This window comes from Hylobates moloch, unplaced genomic scaffold, assembly GCF_009828535.3.
Source record: "Hylobates moloch isolate HMO894 unplaced genomic scaffold, HMol_V3 SCAFFOLD_16, whole genome shotgun sequence".
NCBI lineage: Eukaryota > Metazoa > Chordata > Mammalia > Primates > Hylobatidae > Hylobates > Hylobates moloch.
This window is the reverse complement of record NW_026652291.1, coordinates 35,623,832-35,636,084: the sequence shown is the minus strand read 5'-3', so window position 1 is coordinate 35,636,084 and position 12,253 is coordinate 35,623,832.

The following is a 12,253-nucleotide window of genomic DNA, read 5'->3' as shown; positions in this document are numbered from 1 at the left end:
TGGGGGCAGGGGCAGGTGGTGGGGGCGGGGGAGGGTACTGTTTTTTTTTTTTTCCTACCTTAGACTTTCAGATTCATGGTAACCTGTTTTACAACCCCGGGCAGTTGTCAGCTAAATAGCCTTAAATTTGCATCTTAAGGGAAGTCAAATAGTAAAATTTACATCATAAGGTGCAGAGAGAAAAATTTGGATTATAGAAATTATAGGGCTGGGCGCTGCGGCTCACCTGTAATCCCAGGATTTTGGGAGGCCGAGGCAGGTGGATCATGAGGTCAGGAGATCAAGACCAGCCTGGCTAACATGGTGAAACCCCGTCTCTACTGAAAGTACAAAAAAAATTAGCAGGGCGTGGTGGCAGGCGCCTGTAGTCCCAGCTACTCGGGAGGCTGAGGCAGGAGAATGGTGTGAACCCAGGAGGCGGAGCATGCAGTGAGCCGAGATGGTGCCACTGCCCTCCAACCTGGGTGACAGAGCGAGACTCTGCCTCAAAAAAAAAAAAAAAAAAAGAAATTATTAAGGCCTTTTAAATACACACACACACATCCTGCAGCTTTTATTTCAGAGCTTTTAGTCATGAGATAAATACAAATTTACTGGCTTGCAAAAAGAACTTGTTGGATCTAAACAGTGGTTTTGTCTTAATAGAAAAATAACAGCAGATTTAAAGCAGGCAGAAAAGGACAGAGAAAAGGAGGACTCAGGAACTCTATAGTTTGCAGGTCCACCTAGGGCTCTTTTTCCTTAATGTAAATGTGCACAAAGATCTTATTATTTTCATTTTACACAAACTTTGGCAAGTAGAGGTGCCATAAAACCTATGGAGTACTGAAAAGGGGGTCATTCTCCTTGTTTTCTCCTCATTCTTAGATTGTTTCATACTTCTTTTTATTTCTTAAAAGGAGCACCTGATCTGTGGTCTAGGGTTTTTGTGTGGTAGATTGACATCTGCTGCTTGTCGGCAGGACTCCAGAGTCTGTCACCACTGAGTCGTTTCCACCCTTTTACGTGTCTCAGTTTCTCTCTCGAGAGGTCTATGACCTCGGAGAGGGCTCAGAATGCTGTGTAATCAGCCCTGATATGTGTTTCCTGGACAAGCCTTTTTTTTTTTGAGACAGAGTCTCACTCTGTTGCCCAGGCTGGAGTGCAGTGGTGCAATTTTGGCTCATTGCAACCACCACTTCCCGGGTTCAAGTGATTCTCCTGCCTCAGCCTCCCGAGTAGCTGGGACTACAGGTGCGTGCCACCACACCCGGCTAATTTTTTGTATTTTTAGTAGAGATGGGGTTTCACCGTGTTAGCCAGGATGGTCTCGATCTCCTGACCTCATGACCCCACTCGCCTCGGCCTCCCAAAGTGCTGGAATTACAGGTGTGAGCCACTGCACCCGGCTAACAAGCCATTTTTAAAATTAATTTTTGTTGGGGATCTCCCCGCAGGGCTGCTGCACATAGCAGGGGGTCAACCCCCTAGACACTCCCACAAGGCCCCCAGTCACCCAGGAGTGCCTTTCAGATGGGAGGAGCAAAATGCCCTTTCTCTTTGGAGCTGAGAAAACTCAGTCTTCATTAACATATGAAAACAACAGTTCATTTCACATGCAAATACACACAGACAAACCGAATTAAGATTAAATTTAGGAGAAAACACAATAAAGAAGACCCTTTAGAATGCATCTCTGAACTAGAATTAGGACAACAACTTTAGACGGGAACAAACAAAACAAAAAACCTCAACAATATGATCACTGAGTGCTCTAATGATGAGGAGAAATTAAGACCAGCTGGTTGTTAATCTTTTTTTTTTTTTTTTTTTTTTGAGACGGAGTCTCGCTCTGTCGCCCAGGCTGGAGTGCAGTGGCGCAATCTCGGCTCACCTGCAAGCTCCGCCTCCCAGGTTCACGCCATTCTCTTGCCTCAGCCTCCCGAGTAGCTGGGACTACAGGCGCCCGCCACCACGCCCGGCTAATTTTTTGTATTTTTAGTAGAGACGGGGTTTCACCGTGGTCTCGATCTCCTGACCTCGTGATCCGCCCGCCTCGGCCTCCCAAAGTGCTGGGATTACAAGCGTGAGCCACCGCGCCTGGCAGATCATGTTGTATGTTAAGCTATTTTGCTCTCAAGTTACAGAAGCCAACTTGAGCCATCTTAAGCAGAGAGAGGAAATTAGTGGAAGGTGCTGGGGGCATCTCATGAGATCTGGGAGGTTTAAACAACCCAATTTTAGGAGGTGCTGGTACAAGGGCAGCCCTGAGTACTTCAGCCACAGATGGGAAAGCCAACTTTCTTCTCACCTGCTGTCATTAAGATGCTTCACCTTTGGGCCTCTCAGTTCAAAACTGCAAATTCATAGAGTAGAGAGAAACTCATTGTTCTATGATAAGACAATTAGTAATGGGTAGGGGTAGCTTTAGACAGCAGAGACATAGCTGCTTAAGAGAGTTTAACCATGAGAACAGGACATGACATTATCCAAGGACAGGGAGTGGCACTGATCAGCCAGTCCAAGTGACGTCCTGTTCAAGCTGGTTTGCGCACTTGTTTACAACTTATTATGAGCAGGAAACTGTGCTTCTCACTGAGAGGGGTGCAAAGATCTGTAAAACAAGGTCTCGAATATCAAAGAATTTATCATCTGTCTACAAATAATCACATTCCAAGGAAGTCTGTGATAACTGCTAGAGGAGATGTACAAGCATAAAGTGCTACAGGAATTTAGAGAAAGGCGAGATACATTTGAGCAGTGGTGACTGGCCCAGATGTCAGACCAGGTCATGGTTGGCAAATGGCTTCCAGAACAAAACACTAAATATGCACTTAACATGCCTTGTAATAACAACCAAAAGGAGCATTTATTTAAAATTAAATGTAAAATGCAATAAAGCAGGAATGTGTTTTTGATGGACTAATCCATAGCACGTGAGCCACACTGACATATACAAATGTACCAGGTCAAGAGTGGACACAAACCAATTGTGCCAGGGTTCTGTCTGAATTCCAAGGCAAGTTAATCATATTCCTGTGATCCTTAGTCCCAGCCCTGATTATAAGCCTTTGGTCGGCTTGTCTCCCTTGAATTCTCACCCCCACAGTATTTGTACATGTGGTCTTCTGGGCTCATCCCTTTTCGCACTGGTCATTAGAAGGCTCCTTCTAAGGCAAACACATTCTTAATCTGTGCACAGAATATTCCCTCCACATCTTGAATTTTTTAAAAACAATTTATTTTTAATTTCTAAAATGTTAAAATGTTTTCAGAGACTGGGTCTCGCCACGTTGCCCAGGCTAGTCTTGAAGTCCTGGACTCAAGTGATCCTCCTGCCTCAGCCCCCCAAGTAGCTAGGATTATAGGTATGAGCCATTGTGCCCAGCTCTCCCTTCAAATCTTTGCCTCAACAAAAACCTGGGTGACTTTATCTGTTTTTGTGGTATCAACTGTCACATATATGGGAATTTTTCTCAACTTAAAAAAAAAATGGCTCATATTCGTCTCCTATGCTTTAGATGTATGCATCCTACTGCCTGATGGAATCTTCTCCTAGGATGGCCTAGAAACTTCCAAATCAATGAGCCTGAGTGAACTCGTGGACATTACCCGTTCATTCTCTATTCTCTGACCCCTCTACTGCACCCATGCTACATACCCATACTCCAGCCTGGAAGTGAAATTTTATTCTTTTTTAAATAAAAAAATTTTTTTTGAGATGGGGGTCTCACTCCGTCACCCAGGCTGGAGTGCAGTGGTGCAATCTCGGTTCACTGCAACCTCCGCCTCCTGGGCTCAAGCGATCTTCCAACCTCAGCTTCGCCAGTAGCTGGGACTACAGGTGTGCGCCAACATGCCAGGCTAATTTTTCTGTAGTTTTTATACAGATGGGGTTTCACCATGTTGCCTAGGCTGGTCTTGAACTCCTGGGCTCAAGCAGTCGGCCTGCCTTGGCCTCCCAAAGTGCTGGGATTACAGGCATGAGCCACTGTGCCCAGCTTGAAATTTTATTCTTATCTCTCCTTTATCTATTATGTCTAATTGATCACCAAGTTGTTATACTTGTTCTTCTCAATATTTCTCCAATTTGTCTCCACCCTTTGCTGCTGCCCCATCAATCCCATGATTGACTTAATGCACAATTATTTTTGCCTCACCGTCTGTGTTAGTTACCTATTGCTATGTGACAAATTACCCCCCAATTTAACCAGCAAACATATTATCTCATCTGGTTTCTGGGGGTTAGGAATCTGGGAGCAGCTTAGTGGGATGGTTCAGCATCAGGGTTGCTTGTGAGGTTACAGTCAAGCTGTCAGCTGGGGCCACTATCATCTCAAGGCTGGACTGGGGCTGGAGACTCTGCTTCCAAGCTCACTCACATGGTGTGGGCAGGACTCTTTCCTTGCTGGCTGTTGGCTGGAGGCTTCAGTCAGCCTCTGCGTAGGTTGCCTGAGTGTCATGATAGGGCAGCTGGCTTCTCCCCAAGTGAGTAATGTATATATTTGTGTGTGTGTTTGCAAGAGAGAGAGAAACAGAGAGAGAGAGAGAGGAAAGTCATAGTTTTTTAAAACTGAATTGCCAACGTTTTCACTTCAGCCATATTCTATTGGTTACATAGAATAAACTCAGTGCATGTGGGAGGGTGTGTGTGAAGACCAGCATGTGAGGATCCCTAGGGGTCACTTTGGGGTTTGGCCACCACAATGTCAATTCACTCTTTTGGTAAAACAATCACTTGATTTTCCTTTGGGAAACAACCCCTCCCACATTGCCAAGCTACAGTATGAGGGGGGCTGCCCCTCCTTCATTTCTGATGTAGGTCCCCATTTATAGCATGGGTCCTGACTGGCTAATGCTGATCAGCGCATCCGTTCTGCTGTGGACTGAAAGCTTGTGTCCCCTCAAAATTCACATGTTGAAATCCTAATCCACAATATGATGGTATTTGTAGGTGGGGCTTTTGCGATGTAATTGGGGTTAGATGAGGTCATGAGTGTGAGGCCCTATGGGATTAATGCCCTTAAAAAAGAGGAAGAGGCTAGGTGTGGTGGCTCATACTAGGTGTAATCCCAGCACTTTGGGAGGCCAAGGCAGGAGGATTGCTTGAGCCCAGGAGTTTGAGACCAGCCTGGGCAACATAGTGAGACCTCATCTCTAAAAAACAATAATCAAAATTAGCGGGGCATGGTAGTGTACGCCTGTAGACCTAGCTATTCTGGAGGGTTGAAGTGGGAGGATAGCTTGAGCCTGGGAGGTAGAGGCTTTCTCTCTGTCTTTCTGTGCATGCACCAAAAAAAGCCATGTGAGGCCATAACCAGGAAGAAGGCCCTCACCTACAACCCAACCATGGTGAGACCCTTATCTTAGATTTCCAGCCTCCAGAACCAGTGAGAAATAAAGGCTTGTTATTGAAGTCATCCAGTCTATGGTAATTTGTTATCGCAGCCCAAACTGACTGAGACACAGTTGCTCTGGCCTTAGTGAAAGACTCAGGGATGAGCAGATAACTCAACAGAAAGCCAGTGACATCGGGAAGTGTTTGCTGGAGTTCTGGAAAGGCTCTAAGAAGCTTCAACAGAAGCTCCTGGAAGGGATGCACTCTCTTCCCCTGGCCTACATGGTGTGAGGCTGTGAGGCTGGAGCTACTGGCATTTTGCCAATGCAAGGTAAACCAGCCTGGGAATGAAGCTGGTTCTCAGGGGAAGCAGAGCTGAGAGATGGATGCTGGAGACACCACTTGAACTCTCTATCAAGCCAAGCCCACAGTGTGCCTGTGTATAAAATGTTCAGTTATACTAACCAACAAATACAACTTCTTTTTTTCTTTTGAGACAGAGCCTTACTCTGTCACCCAAGCTGGAGTGCAATGGTACAATCTCAGCTCACTGTAACCTCCACCTCCTGGGTTCAAGCAATTCTCCTACTTCAGCCTCCCAAGTAGCTGGGATTACAGGCATCCACCATCATGCCCAGCTAGTTTTTGTATTTTTGTAGAGACAGAGTTTCACCATGTTGGCCAGGCTGGTATTGAATTCCTGACCTCAGGTGATCTGCCTGCCTTGGGCTCCCAAAGTGCTGGGATTACAGGCATGAGGCACCACGCCCAGCCAAAACTTTTCTTAAGGTTGTTATACTGGGATTCTGTTCCTTGTTATATAAAGAGTCCTAACTGGTTTTGGCCACTGTCCCCCACACAGCTTTTCCCGCCTAAAACATAAATCTGATCATGTTATCTCTTGTGTAAAACCTTGTGGCATCTACTCGGTGCCCACTGGGTAGAGTCCAAACTCATTAACATGGTAGTTGATATCTACTACCATCCTCCTAATGTCCACCTTCAGCCTCTTTTTTCCTTGCTTCTATTTTGAGCAACACTCAGCTATTTATACCATATACCCTGACATTAGGAATAGAGTCTTTGGCTGGAGCTCTTGAGGCCTAATCAGGAATTAGGACAGTAGAAGCCGTGAGAGTGGACTACACCCAGCCTGATCAAGGTGGCTATATGCCCTAGACCTAGACCCAGAAGCTGTCTTAGTTTTATGTGCTAATAATGGAGATGCTGGGCCTTTCCTGGTCACTGGCACCTATGGTCTGAAGTTATCTCCCAAAATTAATGTGTTAGAAATGCAAGTCCCAATTCAACAATGTTGAGAGGTGGGGTCTTTGGGGAGGGTTTAGGTCATGAGTGCTCCACCCTCATGAATGAATTAATGATGTTATAAAGGAGGTTGTTGGAGGGAACTTACTCCTCTTGCTTTTTTGTCTTCTGCCACGTGGGGACACAGCTTTCCTCTCCTCTAGAAGGTGCAGCATTGAAGGTGCCATCTTGGAAACAGAGAGTAGCTCTCATCAGATGCTGGCACCTTGGTTCTGGACTCCCAGCCTCCAGAACTGTGAGAAATACATTTCTGTTCTTTATAAATTACTCAGTCTGTGGTATTCTGTTGTAGCAGGACAAACAGACTAAGATACTGGCTTTTAGTCAGGCTCCCAGTTTCTGTAGCCCTGTATTCCTAAAGGTATTTCACTGTGAATTCAATCAATTCTCTACAGAGCTCAATAGGATGGTCTAATTTCTTCAGCAGTGGGATATCTTAGTTCAATTCTCCTTAACCCAAGTCATGGCCCATTTGGATGAGTACTCAATATCCAAGCTCTTAAAAGAGGAGACTTTGTTTTAGGTACAGTAGCCGGGAAGAAAAATATGGTAGAGCTTCTCATTCCCTTCCATACTTTTTGTGCAAGAGTAAGCCACTTTTTTCTGGACTAAATATGGCCCACTTGTGGGTGGTCTGATTTATAGAACAGATAAGGTATCAAATGTTCTTCACTGGATTAATTCTGTGTACCTTGCCTCTAATAATTATATCAAGGAAGGAATAATTGCCAGGATTGGGGCTGATTTGGCAGAGTCTCTACAACGGCACTGTTACAAATTGCTTTAGGGAGTTCATGCTTTTGAGGCTTCCCTCTTGATATCAAAAAAGGAAATAGCCCAGTAATTAGTCAGTTTTCAGTTCCTGATAGCTTGTGGGGGTGGAGGAGGTTTAGAGGGTAGGCATTAGGGGGTGGTTCTTGGGTAGATATGGCCCTTGTCTGGTTATGTCCCTTTTTCATAAATCCTTTGAGTGCTGCTGTGGTTTGAATGTGTTCCCTAAAGTTTGTGAATTGGAAACTTAATCCCCAATGTAACAGTGTTGAGAGGTAGGACCTTTAAGAGGTGATTAGGTCATGAAGGCTCTGCCCTCATGAATGGATTAATGCCGTTATAATGGGAGTGGGTTTGTTATTGAGAGAGTGGGTTTCTCATGAAAGTGAGTTTGGGCCGGGCACGGTGGCTCACGCCTGTAATCTCAGCACTCTGGGAGGCCAAGGCAGGTGGATCACGAGGTCAGCAGATCGAGACCATCCTGGCTAACATGGTGAAACCCTGTCTCCACTAAAAAAAAACAAAAAAATTAGCCGGGCATGGTGGCGGGCACCTGTAGTCCCAGCTACTCGGGAGGCTGAGGCAGGAGAATGGTGTGAACCCGGGAGGCGGAGCTTGCAGTGAGTTGAGATTGCGTCACTGCACTCCAGTCTGGGCAACAGAGCGAGACTCCGTCTCAAAAAAAAAAAAAAAAAAAAGAAAGTGAGTTCAGCCTTCTCCTGCTCCGTCTCTTACACACTCTGTTGCTATGGGATGCCCTCTGATCTAGGCACTCAAATTAGTAAGTTCATAGGTATTTTAAATATTGTACACTAAGTTAAACAACAACAACAAAAATCAGAATGTAACAATCTAAGGAAGTCAGATAGGTATATAAAGGTGAACCTGAGTAAAAAACTGGACATTAACAAACTCCATATATTTCTAAGAGAAATTACTTAAATATAGTTATTCTTTTGAAAAATCTTTAGAATTATAAGGTGAAGGCAGGGAAGTAACACTTTTTTGTGTGTTGGGATTTTTTTGGATAGCAATTTTTAAGCATCTGGTGATACTTAGGACATTTTCAGAAAAAACAGAAAAGTTGGTCAGAATGAATATTTTCTCCAAGCACGTAGTTGTGTAATGTTAAGTGAAAATAACAGTAAAAATTTGAATATATACTCATGATCATAAAATATTAAGACAAAGAAACATGGCAAATGCACATGGTTAAGTTTTAGGAATTAAGAAGCCCTCATAAAACCAAGTATATATATGACGATGATTCATATTTTGAAAACACAATTGTTCTTATAGAAAAACACGAAAGGGCCGGGCGCAGTGGCTCACGCTTGTAATCCCAGCACTTTGGGAGGCCGAGGCGGGCGGATCACGAGGTCAGGAGATCGAGACCACGGTGAAACCCCGTCTCTACTAAAAATACAAAAAAAAAAATTAGCCGGGCGTGGTGGCGGGCGCCTGTAGTCCCAGCTACTCGGAGAGGCTGAGGCAGGAGAATGGCGTGAACCCGGGAGGCGGAGCTTGCAGTGAGCCGAGATTGCGCCACTGCACTCCAGCCTGGGCGACAGAGCGAGACTCCGTCTCAAAAAAAAAAGAAAAAAAAAAGAAAAACACGAAAGGGAAAGTTCAATAATGCTAAGTAGTTTTCCCTTAGGGGCTGGGAATAGGGATGACTTTAAAAAATCTCATATCTATGTTTTAAAAAACGATGAGGTACTACTTTTTTATTGAAAAACATTAAACGGAAAAAAAAAAAAAACTCCACAAAAAGGAAATACAGCAAACTACAATCAGAGGTTGAGTTGCTGAGACAGGATTGTGTTTTATTCTTTCAATATTTTTGACCGGGCACGGTGGCTCACACCTATAATCCCAGCCCTTTGGGAGGCCAAGGTGGGCGGATCACGAGGTCAGGAGTTTGAGACCAGCTTGGCCAATATGGTGAAACCCTGTCTCTACTAAAAAATACAAAAAATTAGCTGGACGTGGTGGCATGCGCCTGTAGTCCCAGCTACTGGGGAGGCTGAGGCAGGAGAATCCCTTGAACCCGGCAGGCGGAGGTTGCAGTCAGCCGAGATGGCGCCACTGCACTCCAGCTGGGCGACAGAGCGAGAATATGTCTAAAAAAAAAAAAAAAGATGAGGTACTACTTTTGTACTGAGAAACATTATTTATTTATTTATTTATTTTTGAGACAGAGTCTCGCTCTTTCGCCCAGGTGGGACTGCAGTGGCGCTATCTCGGCTCACTGCAAGCTCCGCCTTCCGGGTTCACGCCATTCTCCTGCCTCAGCCTCTCCAGTAGCTGGGACTACAGGCGCCCCCCGCCGCGCCCGGCTAATTTTTTGTATTTTTAGTAGAGACGGAGTTTCACTGTGTTAGCCAGAATGGTCTCGATCTCCTGATCTCGTGATCTGCCCCCCTCGGCCTCCCAAAGTGCTGGGATTACAGGCGTGAGCCGCCGCGCCCGGCCTCTGAAAAACATTAAACAGAAAAAGAAAAACCCACAAGAAGGAAATACAACAAACTACAGTCAGAGGTTGAGTTGGTGAGACAGGATTGTTTTTTCCTCTTTCAATATTTTCTTGTTGAACATTTTTCCTATAATAAGCATATATGTGTACTTCTTTTTATAACAGGAATCAAACTTTATTTTAAAAATAAAGATCAAATCCTGTTTCTTTGTTTTCAGTTTTTCTTTGTTTACAGTTTTATCTGACAAAGGGGGTTGGGTGGAGCATTCATAGAGCAGTTGAAAATCTAGGAATCAGTTCAAGGGTCAGAAAATGATTTTTAAAAATAATTTAAAATTTTTCTATCGATACATATTATTTATACATACTTAGGGGGCATAAGAAATATTTTATTACATGCATAGGATGTGTAATGATCAAGTCAGAGTATTTAGGATATTCATTACTTTGTGTATTTATCACTTCTATGTGTTGGGAACATTTTAAGTCCTCTCTTCTAGCTGTTCTAAAATATAAAATACATTGTTGTTAACTATATAGTCCCCTATTCTGTGATTGAACATTAGATCTTATTCCTTCTATCTAACTGTATGTTTGTACTTATTAATCAGTCTCTCTTATCTCCCCACCCCATCAGCAAATGTTTTCTGTAAAGGACCAGATAGTAAATATTTTAGGCTTTCAGGCCATATGGCCTCTGCTGTAGCTACTCAGCCCTGCCTTTGTAGAACAACAGATATAGGCAATAAGTAAATGAACAGGAGAGGCTGTGTTCCAAAAATTTATTTATTTATGGATACTGACCTTTCAATTTCATATAATTTTCATGTGCTATCAGATATTCTTCTTCTTTTGTTCCCCCACAACCACTTAAAAATGTAAAATTATTCATTTGCTATATAAAAACAGATGAGAGACTGGATTAGGCCCATAGGCCGTAATTTGCTCACTTCCGAATTAGATGAAATGAGGATGGCAACGAATGAAACATACCACAGCTACGCTGAAAGTCTCCAAAAAAAATGCCAGTAAATTTTGTGTTTATTTCAATCTGTGATTTCTTTGCATCTTTTTTCCTTTAAAGATTTGCTTCTAGGCTGGATGTGGTGGCTCACGCCTGTAATCCTAGCACTTTGGGTGGCTGAGGCGGGTGGATCACGAGGTCAGGAGATCAAGGGCAGCCTGGGCAACACGGTGAAACCCCGTCTCCGCTAAAATACAAAAAATTAGCCAGACATGGTGGCGTGTGCCTGTAGTCCCAGCTACTCGGGAGGCTGAGGCGGGAGAATTGCTTGACCCCGGGAGGCGGAGGTTGCAGTGAGCCGAGATCACACCACTGCACTCCAGCCTGGGTGACAGAGAGAGACTGCGTTTCCAAAAAAAAAAAAAAAAAAAAAAAAAGATTCGCTTCTAATTTGGATGTCTTAGGAAAAAGATGCCAAGCCATTTTGTTGAAACATTAATATAGGAATAGGACGACCTGAAAAAAATGCTCATGCAAATCCAGGTCTATAAATATTGAGTCTTTTTGGTGCTGTGTGTTTCTGGAAAACATGAATAACATACATGAATCAGTGATGACTGTATAACGGGGGTATAAACGGAATATTGTAGGATCACATAGGAGGAAGAGTAATTCTGATCATGGAAGATGACTTTGTATTTATTAGAGAAATTGGTAAGAAACAGTCCAATAGTGATATGGTTGGGCCCTGTGTCCCCACCCAGATCTCATGTTGAGTTGTAATACCCAGTGTTCGGGAGGTGATTGGCTCATGGGGCGGATTTCCCCCATTCTGTTCTTGTGATAGTGAGTTCTCACAAGACCTGATGGTTTTTAAAAGTGTGAGGCACTCCACCCCTTGCTTTCTCTCTCTCTCCTGCTGTCATGTGAAGAGAGTGCTTGCTTCCCATTTGCCTTCTGCCATGATTGCAAGTTTCCTCAGGCCTCCCAGTGATGCTTCCTGTACAGCCTATGGAACTGTGAGTCAATTAAACCTCCTTTCTTCATAAATAACCCAGTTTCAGATAGTTTTTTATAGTAGTGTGGGAACGGACTAATACAAATAGGGAGACTTGAGATTAGATGGTTGTCATGGCAAAAGCCAACACTGCAGAAGACAAGTGTTTTAAAATATTGTCTCTAGGCACTACTAAGGAAAAATTACTTTTGTGGAACTCATAAAATTTTAAATAATAAATAAATAAGAGAAAAGGGTTCATTAAAAAATTGGTCTTTAGCCGGGCGCGGTGGCTCACGCTTGTAATCCCAGCACTTTGGGAGGCTGAGGCGGGCGGATCACGAGGTCAGGAGATCGAGACCACGGTGAAACCCCATCTCTACTAAAAATACAAAAAATTAG